Source organism: Sphaerodactylus townsendi, linkage group LG17 (genome assembly GCF_021028975.2).
Source record: "Sphaerodactylus townsendi isolate TG3544 linkage group LG17, MPM_Stown_v2.3, whole genome shotgun sequence".
NCBI classification, from domain to species: Eukaryota; Metazoa; Chordata; class Lepidosauria; order Squamata; family Sphaerodactylidae; genus Sphaerodactylus; species Sphaerodactylus townsendi.
The window spans coordinates 14,710,331-14,733,930 of record NC_059441.1 but is presented as its reverse complement, the minus strand read 5'-3'; the positions used below and the strand labels follow the sequence as shown (position 1 = coordinate 14,733,930).

At 93.8% G+C, this 23,600-nt stretch overlaps 1 protein-coding gene across 1 annotated transcript in view; it reads right to left on the bottom strand.

Moving 5' to 3' along the window:
- LOC125446188 (basic proline-rich protein-like) overlaps window positions 1-23,600 on the bottom strand; it is an 86,014-nt gene that overhangs the window by 28,533 nt on the left and 33,881 nt on the right. The gene's annotated exons all lie outside the window — the stretch shown is intronic.

The window sequence follows — 23,600 nt, the reverse complement described above, 5'->3', positions numbered from 1 at the left end:
GGGGGGGGGGGGGGGTGGGGGGGGGGGGGGGTGGGGGGGGGGGGGGGTGGGGGGGGGGGGGGGTGGGGGGGGGGGGGGGTGGGGGGGGGGGGGGGTGGGGGGGGGGGGGGGTGGGGGGGGGGGGGGGTGGGGGGGGGGGGGGGTGGGGGGGGGGGGGGGTGGGGGGGGGGGGGGGTGGGGGGGGGGGGGGGTGGGGGGGGGGGGGGGTGGGGGGGGGGGGGGGTGGGGGGGGGGGGGGGTGGGGGGGGGGGGGGGTGGGGGGGGGGGGGGGTGGGGGGGGGGGGGGGTGGGGGGGGGGGGGGGTGGGGGGGGGGGGGGGTGGGGGGGGGGGGGGGTGGGGGGGGGGGGGGGTGGGGGGGGGGGGGGGTGGGGGGGGGGGGGGGTGGGGGGGGGGGGGGGTGGGGGGGGGGGGGGGTGGGGGGGGGGGGGGGTGGGGGGGGGGGGGGGTGGGGGGGGGGGGGGGTGGGGGGGGGGGGGGGTGGGGGGGGGGGGGGGTGGGGGGGGGGGGGGGTGGGGGGGGGGGGGGGTGGGGGGGGGGGGGGGTGGGGGGGGGGGGGGGTGGGGGGGGGGGGGGGTGGGGGGGGGGGGGGGTGGGGGGGGGGGGGGGTGGGGGGGGGGGGGGGTGGGGGGGGGGGGGGGTGGGGGGGGGGGGGGGTGGGGGGGGGGGGGGGTGGGGGGGGGGGGGGGTGGGGGGGGGGGGGGGTGGGGGGGGGGGGGGGTGGGGGGGGGGGGGGGTGGGGGGGGGGGGGGGTGGGGGGGGGGGGGGGTGGGGGGGGGGGGGGGTGGGGGGGGGGGGGGGTGGGGGGGGGGGGGGGTGGGGGGGGGGGGGGGTGGGGGGGGGGGGGGGTGGGGGGGGGGGGGGGTGGGGGGGGGGGGGGGTGGGGGGGGGGGGGGGTGGGGGGGGGGGGGGGTGGGGGGGGGGGGGGGTGGGGGGGGGGGGGGGTGGGGGGGGGGGGGGGTGGGGGGGGGGGGGGGTGGGGGGGGGGGGGGGTGGGGGGGGGGGGGGGTGGGGGGGGGGGGGGGTGGGGGGGGGGGGGGGTGGGGGGGGGGGGGGGTGGGGGGGGGGGGGGGTGGGGGGGGGGGGGGGTGGGGGGGGGGGGGGGTGGGGGGGGGGGGGGGTGGGGGGGGGGGGGGGTGGGGGGGGGGGGGGGTGGGGGGGGGGGGGGGTGGGGGGGGGGGGGGGTGGGGGGGGGGGGGGGTGGGGGGGGGGGGGGGTGGGGGGGGGGGGGGGTGGGGGGGGGGGGGGGTGGGGGGGGGGGGGGGTGGGGGGGGGGGGGGGTGGGGGGGGGGGGGGGTGGGGGGGGGGGGGGGTGGGGGGGGGGGGGGGTGGGGGGGGGGGGGGGTGGGGGGGGGGGGGGGTGGGGGGGGGGGGGGGTGGGGGGGGGGGGGGGTGGGGGGGGGGGGGGGTGGGGGGGGGGGGGGGTGGGGGGGGGGGGGGGTGGGGGGGGGGGGGGGTGGGGGGGGGGGGGGGTGGGGGGGGGGGGGGGTGGGGGGGGGGGGGGGTGGGGGGGGGGGGGGGTGGGGGGGGGGGGGGGTGGGGGGGGGGGGGGGTGGGGGGGGGGGGGGGTGGGGGGGGGGGGGGGTGGGGGGGGGGGGGGGTGGGGGGGGGGGGGGGTGGGGGGGGGGGGGGGTGGGGGGGGGGGGGGGTGGGGGGGGGGGGGGGTGGGGGGGGGGGGGGGTGGGGGGGGGGGGGGGTGGGGGGGGGGGGGGGTGGGGGGGGGGGGGGGTGGGGGGGGGGGGGGGTGGGGGGGGGGGGGGGTGGGGGGGGGGGGGGGTGGGGGGGGGGGGGGGTGGGGGGGGGGGGGGGTGGGGGGGGGGGGGGGTGGGGGGGGGGGGGGGTGGGGGGGGGGGGGGGTGGGGGGGGGGGGGGGTGGGGGGGGGGGGGGGTGGGGGGGGGGGGGGGTGGGGGGGGGGGGGGGTGGGGGGGGGGGGGGGTGGGGGGGGGGGGGGGTGGGGGGGGGGGGGGGTGGGGGGGGGGGGGGGTGGGGGGGGGGGGGGGTGGGGGGGGGGGGGGGTGGGGGGGGGGGGGGGTGGGGGGGGGGGGGGGTGGGGGGGGGGGGGGGTGGGGGGGGGGGGGGGTGGGGGGGGGGGGGGGTGGGGGGGGGGGGGGGTGGGGGGGGGGGGGGGTGGGGGGGGGGGGGGGTGGGGGGGGGGGGGGGTGGGGGGGGGGGGGGGTGGGGGGGGGGGGGGGTGGGGGGGGGGGGGGGTGGGGGGGGGGGGGGGTGGGGGGGGGGGGGGGTGGGGGGGGGGGGGGGTGGGGGGGGGGGGGGGTGGGGGGGGGGGGGGGTGGGGGGGGGGGGGGGTGGGGGGGGGGGGGGGTGGGGGGGGGGGGGGGTGGGGGGGGGGGGGGGTGGGGGGGGGGGGGGGTGGGGGGGGGGGGGGGTGGGGGGGGGGGGGGGTGGGGGGGGGGGGGGGTGGGGGGGGGGGGGGGTGGGGGGGGGGGGGGGTGGGGGGGGGGGGGGGTGGGGGGGGGGGGGGGTGGGGGGGGGGGGGGGTGGGGGGGGGGGGGGGTGGGGGGGGGGGGGGGTGGGGGGGGGGGGGGGTGGGGGGGGGGGGGGGTGGGGGGGGGGGGGGGTGGGGGGGGGGGGGGGTGGGGGGGGGGGGGGGTGGGGGGGGGGGGGGGTGGGGGGGGGGGGGGGTGGGGGGGGGGGGGGGTGGGGGGGGGGGGGGGTGGGGGGGGGGGGGGGTGGGGGGGGGGGGGGGTGGGGGGGGGGGGGGGTGGGGGGGGGGGGGGGTGGGGGGGGGGGGGGGTGGGGGGGGGGGGGGGTGGGGGGGGGGGGGGGTGGGGGGGGGGGGGGGTGGGGGGGGGGGGGGGTGGGGGGGGGGGGGGGTGGGGGGGGGGGGGGGTGGGGGGGGGGGGGGGTGGGGGGGGGGGGGGGTGGGGGGGGGGGGGGGTGGGGGGGGGGGGGGGTGGGGGGGGGGGGGGGTGGGGGGGGGGGGGGGTGGGGGGGGGGGGGGGTGGGGGGGGGGGGGGGTGGGGGGGGGGGGGGGTGGGGGGGGGGGGGGGTGGGGGGGGGGGGGGGTGGGGGGGGGGGGGGGTGGGGGGGGGGGGGGGTGGGGGGGGGGGGGGGTGGGGGGGGGGGGGGGTGGGGGGGGGGGGGGGTGGGGGGGGGGGGGGGTGGGGGGGGGGGGGGGTGGGGGGGGGGGGGGGTGGGGGGGGGGGGGGGTGGGGGGGGGGGGGGGTGGGGGGGGGGGGGGGTGGGGGGGGGGGGGGGTGGGGGGGGGGGGGGGTGGGGGGGGGGGGGGGTGGGGGGGGGGGGGGGTGGGGGGGGGGGGGGGTGGGGGGGGGGGGGGGTGGGGGGGGGGGGGGGTGGGGGGGGGGGGGGGTGGGGGGGGGGGGGGGTGGGGGGGGGGGGGGGTGGGGGGGGGGGGGGGTGGGGGGGGGGGGGGGTGGGGGGGGGGGGGGGTGGGGGGGGGGGGGGGTGGGGGGGGGGGGGGGTGGGGGGGGGGGGGGGTGGGGGGGGGGGGGGGTGGGGGGGGGGGGGGGTGGGGGGGGGGGGGGGTGGGGGGGGGGGGGGGTGGGGGGGGGGGGGGGTGGGGGGGGGGGGGGGTGGGGGGGGGGGGGGGTGGGGGGGGGGGGGGGTGGGGGGGGGGGGGGGTGGGGGGGGGGGGGGGTGGGGGGGGGGGGGGGTGGGGGGGGGGGGGGGTGGGGGGGGGGGGGGGTGGGGGGGGGGGGGGGTGGGGGGGGGGGGGGGTGGGGGGGGGGGGGGGTGGGGGGGGGGGGGGGTGGGGGGGGGGGGGGGTGGGGGGGGGGGGGGGTGGGGGGGGGGGGGGGTGGGGGGGGGGGGGGGTGGGGGGGGGGGGGGGTGGGGGGGGGGGGGGGTGGGGGGGGGGGGGGGTGGGGGGGGGGGGGGGTGGGGGGGGGGGGGGGTGGGGGGGGGGGGGGGTGGGGGGGGGGGGGGGTGGGGGGGGGGGGGGGTGGGGGGGGGGGGGGGTGGGGGGGGGGGGGGGTGGGGGGGGGGGGGGGTGGGGGGGGGGGGGGGTGGGGGGGGGGGGGGGTGGGGGGGGGGGGGGGTGGGGGGGGGGGGGGGTGGGGGGGGGGGGGGGTGGGGGGGGGGGGGGGTGGGGGGGGGGGGGGGTGGGGGGGGGGGGGGGTGGGGGGGGGGGGGGGTGGGGGGGGGGGGGGGTGGGGGGGGGGGGGGGTGGGGGGGGGGGGGGGTGGGGGGGGGGGGGGGTGGGGGGGGGGGGGGGTGGGGGGGGGGGGGGGTGGGGGGGGGGGGGGGTGGGGGGGGGGGGGGGTGGGGGGGGGGGGGGGTGGGGGGGGGGGGGGGTGGGGGGGGGGGGGGGTGGGGGGGGGGGGGGGTGGGGGGGGGGGGGGGTGGGGGGGGGGGGGGGTGGGGGGGGGGGGGGGTGGGGGGGGGGGGGGGTGGGGGGGGGGGGGGGTGGGGGGGGGGGGGGGTGGGGGGGGGGGGGGGTGGGGGGGGGGGGGGGTGGGGGGGGGGGGGGGTGGGGGGGGGGGGGGGTGGGGGGGGGGGGGGGTGGGGGGGGGGGGGGGTGGGGGGGGGGGGGGGTGGGGGGGGGGGGGGGTGGGGGGGGGGGGGGGTGGGGGGGGGGGGGGGTGGGGGGGGGGGGGGGTGGGGGGGGGGGGGGGTGGGGGGGGGGGGGGGTGGGGGGGGGGGGGGGTGGGGGGGGGGGGGGGTGGGGGGGGGGGGGGGTGGGGGGGGGGGGGGGTGGGGGGGGGGGGGGGTGGGGGGGGGGGGGGGTGGGGGGGGGGGGGGGTGGGGGGGGGGGGGGGTGGGGGGGGGGGGGGGTGGGGGGGGGGGGGGGTGGGGGGGGGGGGGGGTGGGGGGGGGGGGGGGTGGGGGGGGGGGGGGGTGGGGGGGGGGGGGGGTGGGGGGGGGGGGGGGTGGGGGGGGGGGGGGGTGGGGGGGGGGGGGGGTGGGGGGGGGGGGGGGTGGGGGGGGGGGGGGGTGGGGGGGGGGGGGGGTGGGGGGGGGGGGGGGTGGGGGGGGGGGGGGGTGGGGGGGGGGGGGGGTGGGGGGGGGGGGGGGTGGGGGGGGGGGGGGGTGGGGGGGGGGGGGGGTGGGGGGGGGGGGGGGTGGGGGGGGGGGGGGGTGGGGGGGGGGGGGGGTGGGGGGGGGGGGGGGTGGGGGGGGGGGGGGGTGGGGGGGGGGGGGGGTGGGGGGGGGGGGGGGTGGGGGGGGGGGGGGGTGGGGGGGGGGGGGGGTGGGGGGGGGGGGGGGTGGGGGGGGGGGGGGGTGGGGGGGGGGGGGGGTGGGGGGGGGGGGGGGTGGGGGGGGGGGGGGGTGGGGGGGGGGGGGGGTGGGGGGGGGGGGGGGTGGGGGGGGGGGGGGGTGGGGGGGGGGGGGGGTGGGGGGGGGGGGGGGTGGGGGGGGGGGGGGGTGGGGGGGGGGGGGGGTGGGGGGGGGGGGGGGTGGGGGGGGGGGGGGGTGGGGGGGGGGGGGGGTGGGGGGGGGGGGGGGTGGGGGGGGGGGGGGGTGGGGGGGGGGGGGGGTGGGGGGGGGGGGGGGTGGGGGGGGGGGGGGGTGGGGGGGGGGGGGGGTGGGGGGGGGGGGGGGTGGGGGGGGGGGGGGGTGGGGGGGGGGGGGGGTGGGGGGGGGGGGGGGTGGGGGGGGGGGGGGGTGGGGGGGGGGGGGGGTGGGGGGGGGGGGGGGTGGGGGGGGGGGGGGGTGGGGGGGGGGGGGGGTGGGGGGGGGGGGGGGTGGGGGGGGGGGGGGGTGGGGGGGGGGGGGGGTGGGGGGGGGGGGGGGTGGGGGGGGGGGGGGGTGGGGGGGGGGGGGGGTGGGGGGGGGGGGGGGTGGGGGGGGGGGGGGGTGGGGGGGGGGGGGGGTGGGGGGGGGGGGGGGTGGGGGGGGGGGGGGGTGGGGGGGGGGGGGGGTGGGGGGGGGGGGGGGTGGGGGGGGGGGGGGGTGGGGGGGGGGGGGGGTGGGGGGGGGGGGGGGTGGGGGGGGGGGGGGGTGGGGGGGGGGGGGGGTGGGGGGGGGGGGGGGTGGGGGGGGGGGGGGGTGGGGGGGGGGGGGGGTGGGGGGGGGGGGGGGTGGGGGGGGGGGGGGGTGGGGGGGGGGGGGGGTGGGGGGGGGGGGGGGTGGGGGGGGGGGGGGGTGGGGGGGGGGGGGGGTGGGGGGGGGGGGGGGTGGGGGGGGGGGGGGGTGGGGGGGGGGGGGGGTGGGGGGGGGGGGGGGTGGGGGGGGGGGGGGGTGGGGGGGGGGGGGGGTGGGGGGGGGGGGGGGTGGGGGGGGGGGGGGGTGGGGGGGGGGGGGGGTGGGGGGGGGGGGGGGTGGGGGGGGGGGGGGGTGGGGGGGGGGGGGGGTGGGGGGGGGGGGGGGTGGGGGGGGGGGGGGGTGGGGGGGGGGGGGGGTGGGGGGGGGGGGGGGTGGGGGGGGGGGGGGGTGGGGGGGGGGGGGGGTGGGGGGGGGGGGGGGTGGGGGGGGGGGGGGGTGGGGGGGGGGGGGGGTGGGGGGGGGGGGGGGTGGGGGGGGGGGGGGGTGGGGGGGGGGGGGGGTGGGGGGGGGGGGGGGTGGGGGGGGGGGGGGGTGGGGGGGGGGGGGGGTGGGGGGGGGGGGGGGTGGGGGGGGGGGGGGGTGGGGGGGGGGGGGGGTGGGGGGGGGGGGGGGTGGGGGGGGGGGGGGGTGGGGGGGGGGGGGGGTGGGGGGGGGGGGGGGTGGGGGGGGGGGGGGGTGGGGGGGGGGGGGGGTGGGGGGGGGGGGGGGTGGGGGGGGGGGGGGGTGGGGGGGGGGGGGGGTGGGGGGGGGGGGGGGTGGGGGGGGGGGGGGGTGGGGGGGGGGGGGGGTGGGGGGGGGGGGGGGTGGGGGGGGGGGGGGGTGGGGGGGGGGGGGGGTGGGGGGGGGGGGGGGTGGGGGGGGGGGGGGGTGGGGGGGGGGGGGGGTGGGGGGGGGGGGGGGTGGGGGGGGGGGGGGGTGGGGGGGGGGGGGGGTGGGGGGGGGGGGGGGTGGGGGGGGGGGGGGGTGGGGGGGGGGGGGGGTGGGGGGGGGGGGGGGTGGGGGGGGGGGGGGGTGGGGGGGGGGGGGGGTGGGGGGGGGGGGGGGTGGGGGGGGGGGGGGGTGGGGGGGGGGGGGGGTGGGGGGGGGGGGGGGTGGGGGGGGGGGGGGGTGGGGGGGGGGGGGGGTGGGGGGGGGGGGGGGTGGGGGGGGGGGGGGGTGGGGGGGGGGGGGGGTGGGGGGGGGGGGGGGTGGGGGGGGGGGGGGGTGGGGGGGGGGGGGGGTGGGGGGGGGGGGGGGTGGGGGGGGGGGGGGGTGGGGGGGGGGGGGGGTGGGGGGGGGGGGGGGTGGGGGGGGGGGGGGGTGGGGGGGGGGGGGGGTGGGGGGGGGGGGGGGTGGGGGGGGGGGGGGGTGGGGGGGGGGGGGGGTGGGGGGGGGGGGGGGTGGGGGGGGGGGGGGGTGGGGGGGGGGGGGGGTGGGGGGGGGGGGGGGTGGGGGGGGGGGGGGGTGGGGGGGGGGGGGGGTGGGGGGGGGGGGGGGTGGGGGGGGGGGGGGGTGGGGGGGGGGGGGGGTGGGGGGGGGGGGGGGTGGGGGGGGGGGGGGGTGGGGGGGGGGGGGGGTGGGGGGGGGGGGGGGTGGGGGGGGGGGGGGGTGGGGGGGGGGGGGGGTGGGGGGGGGGGGGGGTGGGGGGGGGGGGGGGTGGGGGGGGGGGGGGGTGGGGGGGGGGGGGGGTGGGGGGGGGGGGGGGTGGGGGGGGGGGGGGGTGGGGGGGGGGGGGGGTGGGGGGGGGGGGGGGTGGGGGGGGGGGGGGGTGGGGGGGGGGGGGGGTGGGGGGGGGGGGGGGTGGGGGGGGGGGGGGGTGGGGGGGGGGGGGGGTGGGGGGGGGGGGGGGTGGGGGGGGGGGGGGGTGGGGGGGGGGGGGGGTGGGGGGGGGGGGGGGTGGGGGGGGGGGGGGGTGGGGGGGGGGGGGGGTGGGGGGGGGGGGGGGTGGGGGGGGGGGGGGGTGGGGGGGGGGGGGGGTGGGGGGGGGGGGGGGTGGGGGGGGGGGGGGGTGGGGGGGGGGGGGGGTGGGGGGGGGGGGGGGTGGGGGGGGGGGGGGGTGGGGGGGGGGGGGGGTGGGGGGGGGGGGGGGTGGGGGGGGGGGGGGGTGGGGGGGGGGGGGGGTGGGGGGGGGGGGGGGTGGGGGGGGGGGGGGGTGGGGGGGGGGGGGGGTGGGGGGGGGGGGGGGTGGGGGGGGGGGGGGGTGGGGGGGGGGGGGGGTGGGGGGGGGGGGGGGTGGGGGGGGGGGGGGGTGGGGGGGGGGGGGGGTGGGGGGGGGGGGGGGTGGGGGGGGGGGGGGGTGGGGGGGGGGGGGGGTGGGGGGGGGGGGGGGTGGGGGGGGGGGGGGGTGGGGGGGGGGGGGGGTGGGGGGGGGGGGGGGTGGGGGGGGGGGGGGGTGGGGGGGGGGGGGGGTGGGGGGGGGGGGGGGTGGGGGGGGGGGGGGGTGGGGGGGGGGGGGGGTGGGGGGGGGGGGGGGTGGGGGGGGGGGGGGGTGGGGGGGGGGGGGGGTGGGGGGGGGGGGGGGTGGGGGGGGGGGGGGGTGGGGGGGGGGGGGGGTGGGGGGGGGGGGGGGTGGGGGGGGGGGGGGGTGGGGGGGGGGGGGGGTGGGGGGGGGGGGGGGTGGGGGGGGGGGGGGGTGGGGGGGGGGGGGGGTGGGGGGGGGGGGGGGTGGGGGGGGGGGGGGGTGGGGGGGGGGGGGGGTGGGGGGGGGGGGGGGTGGGGGGGGGGGGGGGTGGGGGGGGGGGGGGGTGGGGGGGGGGGGGGGTGGGGGGGGGGGGGGGTGGGGGGGGGGGGGGGTGGGGGGGGGGGGGGGTGGGGGGGGGGGGGGGTGGGGGGGGGGGGGGGTGGGGGGGGGGGGGGGTGGGGGGGGGGGGGGGTGGGGGGGGGGGGGGGTGGGGGGGGGGGGGGGTGGGGGGGGGGGGGGGTGGGGGGGGGGGGGGGTGGGGGGGGGGGGGGGTGGGGGGGGGGGGGGGTGGGGGGGGGGGGGGGTGGGGGGGGGGGGGGGTGGGGGGGGGGGGGGGTGGGGGGGGGGGGGGGTGGGGGGGGGGGGGGGTGGGGGGGGGGGGGGGTGGGGGGGGGGGGGGGTGGGGGGGGGGGGGGGTGGGGGGGGGGGGGGGTGGGGGGGGGGGGGGGTGGGGGGGGGGGGGGGTGGGGGGGGGGGGGGGTGGGGGGGGGGGGGGGTGGGGGGGGGGGGGGGTGGGGGGGGGGGGGGGTGGGGGGGGGGGGGGGTGGGGGGGGGGGGGGGTGGGGGGGGGGGGGGGTGGGGGGGGGGGGGGGTGGGGGGGGGGGGGGGTGGGGGGGGGGGGGGGTGGGGGGGGGGGGGGGTGGGGGGGGGGGGGGGTGGGGGGGGGGGGGGGTGGGGGGGGGGGGGGGTGGGGGGGGGGGGGGGTGGGGGGGGGGGGGGGTGGGGGGGGGGGGGGGTGGGGGGGGGGGGGGGTGGGGGGGGGGGGGGGTGGGGGGGGGGGGGGGTGGGGGGGGGGGGGGGTGGGGGGGGGGGGGGGTGGGGGGGGGGGGGGGTGGGGGGGGGGGGGGGTGGGGGGGGGGGGGGGTGGGGGGGGGGGGGGGTGGGGGGGGGGGGGGGTGGGGGGGGGGGGGGGTGGGGGGGGGGGGGGGTGGGGGGGGGGGGGGGTGGGGGGGGGGGGGGGTGGGGGGGGGGGGGGGTGGGGGGGGGGGGGGGTGGGGGGGGGGGGGGGTGGGGGGGGGGGGGGGTGGGGGGGGGGGGGGGTGGGGGGGGGGGGGGGTGGGGGGGGGGGGGGGTGGGGGGGGGGGGGGGTGGGGGGGGGGGGGGGTGGGGGGGGGGGGGGGTGGGGGGGGGGGGGGGTGGGGGGGGGGGGGGGTGGGGGGGGGGGGGGGTGGGGGGGGGGGGGGGTGGGGGGGGGGGGGGGTGGGGGGGGGGGGGGGTGGGGGGGGGGGGGGGTGGGGGGGGGGGGGGGTGGGGGGGGGGGGGGGTGGGGGGGGGGGGGGGTGGGGGGGGGGGGGGGTGGGGGGGGGGGGGGGTGGGGGGGGGGGGGGGTGGGGGGGGGGGGGGGTGGGGGGGGGGGGGGGTGGGGGGGGGGGGGGGTGGGGGGGGGGGGGGGTGGGGGGGGGGGGGGGTGGGGGGGGGGGGGGGTGGGGGGGGGGGGGGGTGGGGGGGGGGGGGGGTGGGGGGGGGGGGGGGTGGGGGGGGGGGGGGGTGGGGGGGGGGGGGGGTGGGGGGGGGGGGGGGTGGGGGGGGGGGGGGGTGGGGGGGGGGGGGGGTGGGGGGGGGGGGGGGTGGGGGGGGGGGGGGGTGGGGGGGGGGGGGGGTGGGGGGGGGGGGGGGTGGGGGGGGGGGGGGGTGGGGGGGGGGGGGGGTGGGGGGGGGGGGGGGTGGGGGGGGGGGGGGGTGGGGGGGGGGGGGGGTGGGGGGGGGGGGGGGTGGGGGGGGGGGGGGGTGGGGGGGGGGGGGGGTGGGGGGGGGGGGGGGTGGGGGGGGGGGGGGGTGGGGGGGGGGGGGGGTGGGGGGGGGGGGGGGTGGGGGGGGGGGGGGGTGGGGGGGGGGGGGGGTGGGGGGGGGGGGGGGTGGGGGGGGGGGGGGGTGGGGGGGGGGGGGGGTGGGGGGGGGGGGGGGTGGGGGGGGGGGGGGGTGGGGGGGGGGGGGGGTGGGGGGGGGGGGGGGTGGGGGGGGGGGGGGGTGGGGGGGGGGGGGGGTGGGGGGGGGGGGGGGTGGGGGGGGGGGGGGGTGGGGGGGGGGGGGGGTGGGGGGGGGGGGGGGTGGGGGGGGGGGGGGGTGGGGGGGGGGGGGGGTGGGGGGGGGGGGGGGTGGGGGGGGGGGGGGGTGGGGGGGGGGGGGGGTGGGGGGGGGGGGGGGTGGGGGGGGGGGGGGGTGGGGGGGGGGGGGGGTGGGGGGGGGGGGGGGTGGGGGGGGGGGGGGGTGGGGGGGGGGGGGGGTGGGGGGGGGGGGGGGTGGGGGGGGGGGGGGGTGGGGGGGGGGGGGGGTGGGGGGGGGGGGGGGTGGGGGGGGGGGGGGGTGGGGGGGGGGGGGGGTGGGGGGGGGGGGGGGTGGGGGGGGGGGGGGGTGGGGGGGGGGGGGGGTGGGGGGGGGGGGGGGTGGGGGGGGGGGGGGGTGGGGGGGGGGGGGGGTGGGGGGGGGGGGGGGTGGGGGGGGGGGGGGGTGGGGGGGGGGGGGGGTGGGGGGGGGGGGGGGTGGGGGGGGGGGGGGGTGGGGGGGGGGGGGGGTGGGGGGGGGGGGGGGTGGGGGGGGGGGGGGGTGGGGGGGGGGGGGGGTGGGGGGGGGGGGGGGTGGGGGGGGGGGGGGGTGGGGGGGGGGGGGGGTGGGGGGGGGGGGGGGTGGGGGGGGGGGGGGGTGGGGGGGGGGGGGGGTGGGGGGGGGGGGGGGTGGGGGGGGGGGGGGGTGGGGGGGGGGGGGGGTGGGGGGGGGGGGGGGTGGGGGGGGGGGGGGGTGGGGGGGGGGGGGGGTGGGGGGGGGGGGGGGTGGGGGGGGGGGGGGGTGGGGGGGGGGGGGGGTGGGGGGGGGGGGGGGTGGGGGGGGGGGGGGGTGGGGGGGGGGGGGGGTGGGGGGGGGGGGGGGTGGGGGGGGGGGGGGGTGGGGGGGGGGGGGGGTGGGGGGGGGGGGGGGTGGGGGGGGGGGGGGGTGGGGGGGGGGGGGGGTGGGGGGGGGGGGGGGTGGGGGGGGGGGGGGGTGGGGGGGGGGGGGGGTGGGGGGGGGGGGGGGTGGGGGGGGGGGGGGGTGGGGGGGGGGGGGGGTGGGGGGGGGGGGGGGTGGGGGGGGGGGGGGGTGGGGGGGGGGGGGGGTGGGGGGGGGGGGGGGTGGGGGGGGGGGGGGGTGGGGGGGGGGGGGGGTGGGGGGGGGGGGGGGTGGGGGGGGGGGGGGGTGGGGGGGGGGGGGGGTGGGGGGGGGGGGGGGTGGGGGGGGGGGGGGGTGGGGGGGGGGGGGGGTGGGGGGGGGGGGGGGTGGGGGGGGGGGGGGGTGGGGGGGGGGGGGGGTGGGGGGGGGGGGGGGTGGGGGGGGGGGGGGGTGGGGGGGGGGGGGGGTGGGGGGGGGGGGGGGTGGGGGGGGGGGGGGGTGGGGGGGGGGGGGGGTGGGGGGGGGGGGGGGTGGGGGGGGGGGGGGGTGGGGGGGGGGGGGGGTGGGGGGGGGGGGGGGTGGGGGGGGGGGGGGGTGGGGGGGGGGGGGGGTGGGGGGGGGGGGGGGTGGGGGGGGGGGGGGGTGGGGGGGGGGGGGGGTGGGGGGGGGGGGGGGTGGGGGGGGGGGGGGGTGGGGGGGGGGGGGGGTGGGGGGGGGGGGGGGTGGGGGGGGGGGGGGGTGGGGGGGGGGGGGGGTGGGGGGGGGGGGGGGTGGGGGGGGGGGGGGGTGGGGGGGGGGGGGGGTGGGGGGGGGGGGGGGTGGGGGGGGGGGGGGGTGGGGGGGGGGGGGGGTGGGGGGGGGGGGGGGTGGGGGGGGGGGGGGGTGGGGGGGGGGGGGGGTGGGGGGGGGGGGGGGTGGGGGGGGGGGGGGGTGGGGGGGGGGGGGGGTGGGGGGGGGGGGGGGTGGGGGGGGGGGGGGGTGGGGGGGGGGGGGGGTGGGGGGGGGGGGGGGTGGGGGGGGGGGGGGGTGGGGGGGGGGGGGGGTGGGGGGGGGGGGGGGTGGGGGGGGGGGGGGGTGGGGGGGGGGGGGGGTGGGGGGGGGGGGGGGTGGGGGGGGGGGGGGGTGGGGGGGGGGGGGGGTGGGGGGGGGGGGGGGTGGGGGGGGGGGGGGGTGGGGGGGGGGGGGGGTGGGGGGGGGGGGGGGTGGGGGGGGGGGGGGGTGGGGGGGGGGGGGGGTGGGGGGGGGGGGGGGTGGGGGGGGGGGGGGGTGGGGGGGGGGGGGGGTGGGGGGGGGGGGGGGTGGGGGGGGGGGGGGGTGGGGGGGGGGGGGGGTGGGGGGGGGGGGGGGTGGGGGGGGGGGGGGGTGGGGGGGGGGGGGGGTGGGGGGGGGGGGGGGTGGGGGGGGGGGGGGGTGGGGGGGGGGGGGGGTGGGGGGGGGGGGGGGTGGGGGGGGGGGGGGGTGGGGGGGGGGGGGGGTGGGGGGGGGGGGGGGTGGGGGGGGGGGGGGGTGGGGGGGGGGGGGGGTGGGGGGGGGGGGGGGTGGGGGGGGGGGGGGGTGGGGGGGGGGGGGGGTGGGGGGGGGGGGGGGTGGGGGGGGGGGGGGGTGGGGGGGGGGGGGGGTGGGGGGGGGGGGGGGTGGGGGGGGGGGGGGGTGGGGGGGGGGGGGGGTGGGGGGGGGGGGGGGTGGGGGGGGGGGGGGGTGGGGGGGGGGGGGGGTGGGGGGGGGGGGGGGTGGGGGGGGGGGGGGGTGGGGGGGGGGGGGGGTGGGGGGGGGGGGGGGTGGGGGGGGGGGGGGGTGGGGGGGGGGGGGGGTGGGGGGGGGGGGGGGTGGGGGGGGGGGGGGGTGGGGGGGGGGGGGGGTGGGGGGGGGGGGGGGTGGGGGGGGGGGGGGGTGGGGGGGGGGGGGGGTGGGGGGGGGGGGGGGTGGGGGGGGGGGGGGGTGGGGGGGGGGGGGGGTGGGGGGGGGGGGGGGTGGGGGGGGGGGGGGGTGGGGGGGGGGGGGGGTGGGGGGGGGGGGGGGTGGGGGGGGGGGGGGGTGGGGGGGGGGGGGGGTGGGGGGGGGGGGGGGTGGGGGGGGGGGGGGGTGGGGGGGGGGGGGGGTGGGGGGGGGGGGGGGTGGGGGGGGGGGGGGGTGGGGGGGGGGGGGGGTGGGGGGGGGGGGGGGTGGGGGGGGGGGGGGGTGGGGGGGGGGGGGGGTGGGGGGGGGGGGGGGTGGGGGGGGGGGGGGGTGGGGGGGGGGGGGGGTGGGGGGGGGGGGGGGTGGGGGGGGGGGGGGGTGGGGGGGGGGGGGGGTGGGGGGGGGGGGGGGTGGGGGGGGGGGGGGGTGGGGGGGGGGGGGGGTGGGGGGGGGGGGGGGTGGGGGGGGGGGGGGGTGGGGGGGGGGGGGGGTGGGGGGGGGGGGGGGTGGGGGGGGGGGGGGGTGGGGGGGGGGGGGGGTGGGGGGGGGGGGGGGTGGGGGGGGGGGGGGGTGGGGGGGGGGGGGGGTGGGGGGGGGGGGGGGTGGGGGGGGGGGGGGGTGGGGGGGGGGGGGGGTGGGGGGGGGGGGGGGTGGGGGGGGGGGGGGGTGGGGGGGGGGGGGGGTGGGGGGGGGGGGGGGTGGGGGGGGGGGGGGGTGGGGGGGGGGGGGGGTGGGGGGGGGGGGGGGTGGGGGGGGGGGGGGGTGGGGGGGGGGGGGGGTGGGGGGGGGGGGGGGTGGGGGGGGGGGGGGGTGGGGGGGGGGGGGGGTGGGGGGGGGGGGGGGTGGGGGGGGGGGGGGGTGGGGGGGGGGGGGGGTGGGGGGGGGGGGGGGTGGGGGGGGGGGGGGGTGGGGGGGGGGGGGGGTGGGGGGGGGGGGGGGTGGGGGGGGGGGGGGGTGGGGGGGGGGGGGGGTGGGGGGGGGGGGGGGTGGGGGGGGGGGGGGGTGGGGGGGGGGGGGGGTGGGGGGGGGGGGGGGTGGGGGGGGGGGGGGGTGGGGGGGGGGGGGGGTGGGGGGGGGGGGGGGTGGGGGGGGGGGGGGGTGGGGGGGGGGGGGGGTGGGGGGGGGGGGGGGTGGGGGGGGGGGGGGGTGGGGGGGGGGGGGGGTGGGGGGGGGGGGGGGTGGGGGGGGGGGGGGGTGGGGGGGGGGGGGGGTGGGGGGGGGGGGGGGTGGGGGGGGGGGGGGGTGGGGGGGGGGGGGGGTGGGGGGGGGGGGGGGTGGGGGGGGGGGGGGGTGGGGGGGGGGGGGGGTGGGGGGGGGGGGGGGTGGGGGGGGGGGGGGGTGGGGGGGGGGGGGGGTGGGGGGGGGGGGGGGTGGGGGGGGGGGGGGGTGGGGGGGGGGGGGGGTGGGGGGGGGGGGGGGTGGGGGGGGGGGGGGGTGGGGGGGGGGGGGGGTGGGGGGGGGGGGGGGTGGGGGGGGGGGGGGGTGGGGGGGGGGGGGGGTGGGGGGGGGGGGGGGTGGGGGGGGGGGGGGGTGGGGGGGGGGGGGGGTGGGGGGGGGGGGGGGTGGGGGGGGGGGGGGGTGGGGGGGGGGGGGGGTGGGGGGGGGGGGGGGTGGGGGGGGGGGGGGGTGGGGGGGGGGGGGGGTGGGGGGGGGGGGGGGTGGGGGGGGGGGGGGGTGGGGGGGGGGGGGGGTGGGGGGGGGGGGGGGTGGGGGGGGGGGGGGGTGGGGGGGGGGGGGGGTGGGGGGGGGGGGGGGTGGGGGGGGGGGGGGGTGGGGGGGGGGGGGGGTGGGGGGGGGGGGGGGTGGGGGGGGGGGGGGGTGGGGGGGGGGGGGGGTGGGGGGGGGGGGGGGTGGGGGGGGGGGGGGGTGGGGGGGGGGGGGGGTGGGGGGGGGGGGGGGTGGGGGGGGGGGGGGGTGGGGGGGGGGGGGGGTGGGGGGGGGGGGGGGTGGGGGGGGGGGGGGGTGGGGGGGGGGGGGGGTGGGGGGGGGGGGGGGTGGGGGGGGGGGGGGGTGGGGGGGGGGGGGGGTGGGGGGGGGGGGGGGTGGGGGGGGGGGGGGGTGGGGGGGGGGGGGGGTGGGGGGGGGGGGGGGTGGGGGGGGGGGGGGGTGGGGGGGGGGGGGGGTGGGGGGGGGGGGGGGTGGGGGGGGGGGGGGGTGGGGGGGGGGGGGGGTGGGGGGGGGGGGGGGTGGGGGGGGGGGGGGGTGGGGGGGGGGGGGGGTGGGGGGGGGGGGGGGTGGGGGGGGGGGGGGGTGGGGGGGGGGGGGGGTGGGGGGGGGGGGGGGTGGGGGGGGGGGGGGGTGGGGGGGGGGGGGGGTGGGGGGGGGGGGGGGTGGGGGGGGGGGGGGGTGGGGGGGGGGGGGGGTGGGGGGGGGGGGGGGTGGGGGGGGGGGGGGGTGGGGGGGGGGGGGGGTGGGGGGGGGGGGGGGTGGGGGGGGGGGGGGGTGGGGGGGGGGGGGGGTGGGGGGGGGGGGGGGTGGGGGGGGGGGGGGGTGGGGGGGGGGGGGGGTGGGGGGGGGGGGGGGTGGGGGGGGGGGGGGGTGGGGGGGGGGGGGGGTGGGGGGGGGGGGGGGTGGGGGGGGGGGGGGGTGGGGGGGGGGGGGGGTGGGGGGGGGGGGGGGTGGGGGGGGGGGGGGGTGGGGGGGGGGGGGGGTGGGGGGGGGGGGGGGTGGGGGGGGGGGGGGGTGGGGGGGGGGGGGGGTGGGGGGGGGGGGGGGTGGGGGGGGGGGGGGGTGGGGGGGGGGGGGGGTGGGGGGGGGGGGGGGTGGGGGGGGGGGGGGGTGGGGGGGGGGGGGGGTGGGGGGGGGGGGGGGTGGGGGGGGGGGGGGGTGGGGGGGGGGGGGGGTGGGGGGGGGGGGGGGTGGGGGGGGGGGGGGGTGGGGGGGGGGGGGGGTGGGGGGGGGGGGGGGTGGGGGGGGGGGGGGGTGGGGGGGGGGGGGGGTGGGGGGGGGGGGGGGTGGGGGGGGGGGGGGGTGGGGGGGGGGGGGGGTGGGGGGGGGGGGGGGTGGGGGGGGGGGGGGGTGGGGGGGGGGGGGGGTGGGGGGGGGGGGGGGTGGGGGGGGGGGGGGGTGGGGGGGGGGGGGGGTGGGGGGGGGGGGGGGTGGGGGGGGGGGGGGGTGGGGGGGGGGGGGGGTGGGGGGGGGGGGGGGTGGGGGGGGGGGGGGGTGGGGGGGGGGGGGGGTGGGGGGGGGGGGGGGTGGGGGGGGGGGGGGGTGGGGGGGGGGGGGGGTGGGGGGGGGGGGGGGTGGGGGGGGGGGGGGGTGGGGGGGGGGGGGGGTGGGGGGGGGGGGGGGTGGGGGGGGGGGGGGGTGGGGGGGGGGGGGGGTGGGGGGGGGGGGGGGTGGGGGGGGGGGGGGGTGGGGGGGGGGGGGGGTGGGGGGGGGGGGGGGTGGGGGGGGGGGGGGGTGGGGGGGGGGGGGGGTGGGGGGGGGGGGGGGTGGGGGGGGGGGGGGGTGGGGGGGGGGGGGGGTGGGGGGGGGGGGGGGTGGGGGGGGGGGGGGGTGGGGGGGGGGGGGGGTGGGGGGGGGGGGGGGTGGGGGGGGGGGGGGGTGGGGGGGGGGGGGGGTGGGGGGGGGGGGGGGTGGGGGGGGGGGGGGGTGGGGGGGGGGGGGGGTGGGGGGGGGGGGGGGTGGGGGGGGGGGGGGGTGGGGGGGGGGGGGGGTGGGGGGGGGGGGGGGTGGGGGGGGGGGGGGGTGGGGGGGGGGGGGGGTGGGGGGGGGGGGGGGTGGGGGGGGGGGGGGGTGGGGGGGGGGGGGGGTGGGGGGGGGGGGGGGTGGGGGGGGGGGGGGGTGGGGGGGGGGGGGGGTGGGGGGGGGGGGGGGTGGGGGGGGGGGGGGGTGGGGGGGGGGGGGGGTGGGGGGGGGGGGGGGTGGGGGGGGGGGGGGGTGGGGGGGGGGGGGGGTGGGGGGGGGGGGGGGTGGGGGGGGGGGGGGGTGGGGGGGGGGGGGGGTGGGGGGGGGGGGGGGTGGGGGGGGGGGGGGGTGGGGGGGGGGGGGGGTGGGGGGGGGGGGGGGTGGGGGGGGGGGGGGGTGGGGGGGGGGGGGGGTGGGGGGGGGGGGGGGTGGGGGGGGGGGGGGGTGGGGGGGGGGGGGGGTGGGGGGGGGGGGGGGTGGGGGGGGGGGGGGGTGGGGGGGGGGGGGGGTGGGGGGGGGGGGGGGTGGGGGGGGGGGGGGGTGGGGGGGGGGGGGGGTGGGGGGGGGGGGGGGTGGGGGGGGGGGGGGGTGGGGGGGGGGGGGGGTGGGGGGGGGGGGGGGTGGGGGGGGGGGGGGGTGGGGGGGGGGGGGGGTGGGGGGGGGGGGGGGTGGGGGGGGGGGGGGGTGGGGGGGGGGGGGGGTGGGGGGGGGGGGGGGTGGGGGGGGGGGGGGGTGGGGGGGGGGGGGGGTGGGGGGGGGGGGGGGTGGGGGGGGGGGGGGGTGGGGGGGGGGGGGGGTGGGGGGGGGGGGGGGTGGGGGGGGGGGGGGGTGGGGGGGGGGGGGGGTGGGGGGGGGGGGGGGTGGGGGGGGGGGGGGGTGGGGGGGGGGGGGGGTGGGGGGGGGGGGGGGTGGGGGGGGGGGGGGGTGGGGGGGGGGGGGGGTGGGGGGGGGGGGGGGTGGGGGGGGGGGGGGGTGGGGGGGGGGGGGGGTGGGGGGGGGGGGGGGTGGGGGGGGGGGGGGGTGGGGGGGGGGGGGGGTGGGGGGGGGGGGGGGTGGGGGGGGGGGGGGGTGGGGGGGGGGGGGGGTGGGGGGGGGGGGGGGTGGGGGGGGGGGGGGGTGGGGGGGGGGGGGGGTGGGGGGGGGGGGGGGTGGGGGGGGGGGGGGGTGGGGGGGGGGGGGGGTGGGGGGGGGGGGGGGTGGGGGGGGGGGGGGGTGGGGGGGGGGGGGGGTGGGGGGGGGGGGGGGTGGGGGGGGGGGGGGGTGGGGGGGGGGGGGGGTGGGGGGGGGGGGGGGTGGGGGGGGGGGGGGGTGGGGGGGGGGGGGGGTGGGGGGGGGGGGGGGTGGGGGGGGGGGGGGGTGGGGGGGGGGGGGGGTGGGGGGGGGGGGGGGTGGGGGGGGGGGGGGGTGGGGGGGGGGGGGGGTGGGGGGGGGGGGGGGTGGGGGGGGGGGGGGGTGGGGGGGGGGGGGGGTGGGGGGGGGGGGGGGTGGGGGGGGGGGGGGGTGGGGGGGGGGGGGGGTGGGGGGGGGGGGGGGTGGGGGGGGGGGGGGGTGGGGGGGGGGGGGGGTGGGGGGGGGGGGGGGTGGGGGGGGGGGGGGGTGGGGGGGGGGGGGGGTGGGGGGGGGGGGGGGTGGGGGGGGGGGGGGGTGGGGGGGGGGGGGGGTGGGGGGGGGGGGGGGTGGGGGGGGGGGGGGGTGGGGGGGGGGGGGGGTGGGGGGGGGGGGGGGTGGGGGGGGGGGGGGGTGGGGGGGGGGGGGGGTGGGGGGGGGGGGGGGTGGGGGGGGGGGGGGGTGGGGGGGGGGGGGGGTGGGGGGGGGGGGGGGTGGGGGGGGGGGGGGGTGGGGGGGGGGGGGGGTGGGGGGGGGGGGGGGTGGGGGGGGGGGGGGGTGGGGGGGGGGGGGGGTGGGGGGGGGGGGGGGTGGGGGGGGGGGGGGGTGGGGGGGGGGGGGGGTGGGGGGGGGGGGGGGTGGGGGGGGGGGGGGGTGGGGGGGGGGGGGGGTGGGGGGGGGGGGGGGTGGGGGGGGGGGGGGGTGGGGGGGGGGGGGGGTGGGGGGGGGGGGGGGTGGGGGGGGGGGGGGGTGGGGGGGGGGGGGGGTGGGGGGGGGGGGGGGTGGGGGGGGGGGGGGGTGGGGGGGGGGGGGGGTGGGGGGGGGGGGGGGTGGGGGGGGGGGGGGGTGGGGGGGGGGGGGGGTGGGGGGGGGGGGGGGTGGGGGGGGGGGGGGGTGGGGGGGGGGGGGGGTGGGGGGGGGGGGGGGTGGGGGGGGGGGGGGGTGGGGGGGGGGGGGGGTGGGGGGGGGGGGGGGTGGGGGGGGGGGGGGGTGGGGGGGGGGGGGGGTGGGGGGGGGGGGGGGTGGGGGGGGGGGGGGGTGGGGGGGGGGGGGGGTGGGGGGGGGGGGGGGTGGGGGGGGGGGGGGGTGGGGGGGGGGGGGGGTGGGGGGGGGGGGGGGTGGGGGGGGGGGGGGGTGGGGGGGGGGGGGGGTGGGGGGGGGGGGGGGTGGGGGGGGGGGGGGGTGGGGGGGGGGGGGGGTGGGGGGGGGGGGGGGTGGGGGGGGGGGGGGGTGGGGGGGGGGGGGGGTGGGGGGGGGGGGGGGTGGGGGGGGGGGGGGGTGGGGGGGGGGGGGGGTGGGGGGGGGGGGGGGTGGGGGGGGGGGGGGGTGGGGGGGGGGGGGGGTGGGGGGGGGGGGGGGTGGGGGGGGGGGGGGGTGGGGGGGGGGGGGGGTGGGGGGGGGGGGGGGTGGGGGGGGGGGGGGGTGGGGGGGGGGGGGGGTGGGGGGGGGGGGGGGTGGGGGGGGGGGGGGGTGGGGGGGGGGGGGGGTGGGGGGGGGGGGGGGTGGGGGGGGGGGGGGGTGGGGGGGGGGGGGGGTGGGGGGGGGGGGGGGTGGGGGGGGGGGGGGGTGGGGGGGGGGGGGGGTGGGGGGGGGGGGGGGTGGGGGGGGGGGGGGGTGGGGGGGGGGGGGGGTGGGGGGGGGGGGGGGTGGGGGGGGGGGGGGGTGGGGGGGGGGGGGGGTGGGGGGGGGGGGGGGTGGGGGGGGGGGGGGGTGGGGGGGGGGGGGGGTGGGGGGGGGGGGGGGTGGGGGGGGGGGGGGGTGGGGGGGGGGGGGGGTGGGGGGGGGGGGGGGTGGGGGGGGGGGGGGGTGGGGGGGGGGGGGGGTGGGGGGGGGGGGGGGTGGGGGGGGGGGGGGGTGGGGGGGGGGGGGGGTGGGGGGGGGGGGGGGTGGGGGGGGGGGGGGGTGGGGGGGGGGGGGGGTGGGGGGGGGGGGGGGTGGGGGGGGGGGGGGGTGGGGGGGGGGGGGGGTGGGGGGGGGGGGGGGTGGGGGGGGGGGGGGGTGGGGGGGGGGGGGGGTGGGGGGGGGGGGGGGTGGGGGGGGGGGGGGGTGGGGGGGGGGGGGGGTGGGGGGGGGGGGGGGTGGGGGGGGGGGGGGGTGGGGGGGGGGGGGGGTGGGGGGGGGGGGGGGTGGGGGGGGGGGGGGGTGGGGGGGGGGGGGGGTGGGGGGGGGGGGGGGTGGGGGGGGGGGGGGGTGGGGGGGGGGGGGGGTGGGGGGGGGGGGGGGTGGGGGGGGGGGGGGGTGGGGGGGGGGGGGGGTGGGGGGGGGGGGGGGTGGGGGGGGGGGGGGGTGGGGGGGGGGGGGGGTGGGGGGGGGGGGGGGTGGGGGGGGGGGGGGGTGGGGGGGGGGGGGGGTGGGGGGGGGGGGGGGTGGGGGGGGGGGGGGGTGGGGGGGGGGGGGGGTGGGGGGGGGGGGGGGTGGGGGGGGGGGGGGGTGGGGGGGGGGGGGGGTGGGGGGGGGGGGGGGTGGGGGGGGGGGGGGGTGGGGGGGGGGGGGGGTGGGGGGGGGGGGGGGTGGGGGGGGGGGGGGGTGGGGGGGGGGGGGGGTGGGGGGGGGGGGGGGTGGGGGGGGGGGGGGGTGGGGGGGGGGGGGGGTGGGGGGGGGGGGGGGTGGGGGGGGGGGGGGGTGGGGGGGGGGGGGGGTGGGGGGGGGGGGGGGTGGGGGGGGGGGGGGGTGGGGGGGGGGGGGGGTGGGGGGGGGGGGGGGTGGGGGGGGGGGGGGGTGGGGGGGGGGGGGGGTGGGGGGGGGGGGGGGTGGGGGGGGGGGGGGGTGGGGGGGGGGGGGGGTGGGGGGGGGGGGGGGTGGGGGGGGGGGGGGGTGGGGGGGGGGGGGGGTGGGGGGGGGGGGGGGTGGGGGGGGGGGGGGGTGGGGGGGGGGGGGGGTGGGGGGGGGGGGGGGTGGGGGGGGGGGGGGGTGGGGGGGGGGGGGGGTGGGGGGGGGGGGGGGTGGGGGGGGGGGGGGGTGGGGGGGGGGGGGGGTGGGGGGGGGGGGGGGTGGGGGGGGGGGGGGGTGGGGGGGGGGGGGGGTGGGGGGGGGGGGGGGTGGGGGGGGGGGGGGGTGGGGGGGGGGGGGGGTGGGGGGGGGGGGGGGTGGGGGGGGGGGGGGGTGGGGGGGGGGGGGGGTGGGGGGGGGGGGGGGTGGGGGGGGGGGGGGGTGGGGGGGGGGGGGGGTGGGGGGGGGGGGGGGTGGGGGGGGGGGGGGGTGGGGGGGGGGGGGGGTGGGGGGGGGGGGGGGTGGGGGGGGGGGGGGGTGGGGGGGGGGGGGGGTGGGGGGGGGGGGGGGTGGGGGGGGGGGGGGGTGGGGGGGGGGGGGGGTGGGGGGGGGGGGGGGTGGGGGGGGGGGGGGGTGGGGGGGGGGGGGGGTGGGGGGGGGGGGGGGTGGGGGGGGGGGGGGGTGGGGGGGGGGGGGGGTGGGGGGGGGGGGGGGTGGGGGGGGGGGGGGGTGGGGGGGGGGGGGGGTGGGGGGGGGGGGGGGTGGGGGGGGGGGGGGGTGGGGGGGGGGGGGGGTGGGGGGGGGGGGGGGTGGGGGGGGGGGGGGGTGGGGGGGGGGGGGGGTGGGGGGGGGGGGGGGTGGGGGGGGGGGGGGGTGGGGGGGGGGGGGGGTGGGGGGGGGGGGGGGTGGGGGGGGGGGGGGGTGGGGGGGGGGGGGGGTGGGGGGGGGGGGGGGTGGGGGGGGGGGGGGGTGGGGGGGGGGGGGGGTGGGGGGGGGGGGGGGTGGGGGGGGGGGGGGGTGGGGGGGGGGGGGGGTGGGGGGGGGGGGGGGTGGGGGGGGGGGGGGGTGGGGGGGGGGGGGGGTGGGGGGGGGGGGGGGTGGGGGGGGGGGGGGGTGGGGGGGGGGGGGGGTGGGGGGGGGGGGGGGTGGGGGGGGGGGGGGGTGGGGGGGGGGGGGGGTGGGGGGGGGGGGGGGTGGGGGGGGGGGGGGGTGGGGGGGGGGGGGGGTGGGGGGGGGGGGGGGTGGGGGGGGGGGGGGGTGGGGGGGGGGGGGGGTGGGGGGGGGGGGGGGTGGGGGGGGGGGGGGGTGGGGGGGGGGGGGGGTGGGGGGGGGGGGGGGTGGGGGGGGGGGGGGGTGGGGGGGGGGGGGGGTGGGGGGGGGGGGGGGTGGGGGGGGGGGGGGGTGGGGGGGGGGGGGGGTGGGGGGGGGGGGGGGTGGGGGGGGGGGGGGGTGGGGGGGGGGGGGGGTGGGGGGGGGGGGGGGTGGGGGGGGGGGGGGGTGGGGGGGGGGGGGGGTGGGGGGGGGGGGGGGTGGGGGGGGGGGGGGGTGGGGGGGGGGGGGGGTGGGGGGGGGGGGGGGTGGGGGGGGGGGGGGGTGGGGGGGGGGGGGGGTGGGGGGGGGGGGGGGTGGGGGGGGGGGGGGGTGGGGGGGGGGGGGGGTGGGGGGGGGGGGGGGTGGGGGGGGGGGGGGGTGGGGGGGGGGGGGGGTGGGGGGGGGGGGGGGTGGGGGGGGGGGGGGGTGGGGGGGGGGGGGGGTGGGGGGGGGGGGGGGTGGGGGGGGGGGGGGGTGGGGGGGGGGGGGGGTGGGGGGGGGGGGGGGTGGGGGGGGGGGGGGGTGGGGGGGGGGGGGGGTGGGGGGGGGGGGGGGTGGGGGGGGGGGGGGGTGGGGGGGGGGGGGGGTGGGGGGGGGGGGGGGTGGGGGGGGGGGGGGGTGGGGGGGGGGGGGGGTGGGGGGGGGGGGGGGTGGGGGGGGGGGGGGGTGGGGGGGGGGGGGGGTGGGGGGGGGGGGGGGTGGGGGGGGGGGGGGGTGGGGGGGGGGGGGGGTGGGGGGGGGGGGGGGTGGGGGGGGGGGGGGGTGGGGGGGGGGGGGGGTGGGGGGGGGGGGGGGTGGGGGGGGGGGGGGGTGGGGGGGGGGGGGGGTGGGGGGGGGGGGGGGTGGGGGGGGGGGGGGGTGGGGGGGGGGGGGGGTGGGGGGGGGGGGGGGTGGGGGGGGGGGGGGGTGGGGGGGGGGGGGGGTGGGGGGGGGGGGGGGTGGGGGGGGGGGGGGGTGGGGGGGGGGGGGGGTGGGGGGGGGGGGGGGTGGGGGGGGGGGGGGGTGGGGGGGGGGGGGGGTGGGGGGGGGGGGGGGTGGGGGGGGGGGGGGGTGGGGGGGGGGGGGGGTGGGGGGGGGGGGGGGTGGGGGGGGGGGGGGGTGGGGGGGGGGGGGGGTGGGGGGGGGGGGGGGTGGGGGGGGGGGGGGGTGGGGGGGGGGGGGGGTGGGGGGGGGGGGGGGTGGGGGGGGGGGGGGGTGGGGGGGGGGGGGGGTGGGGGGGGGGGGGGGTGGGGGGGGGGGGGGGT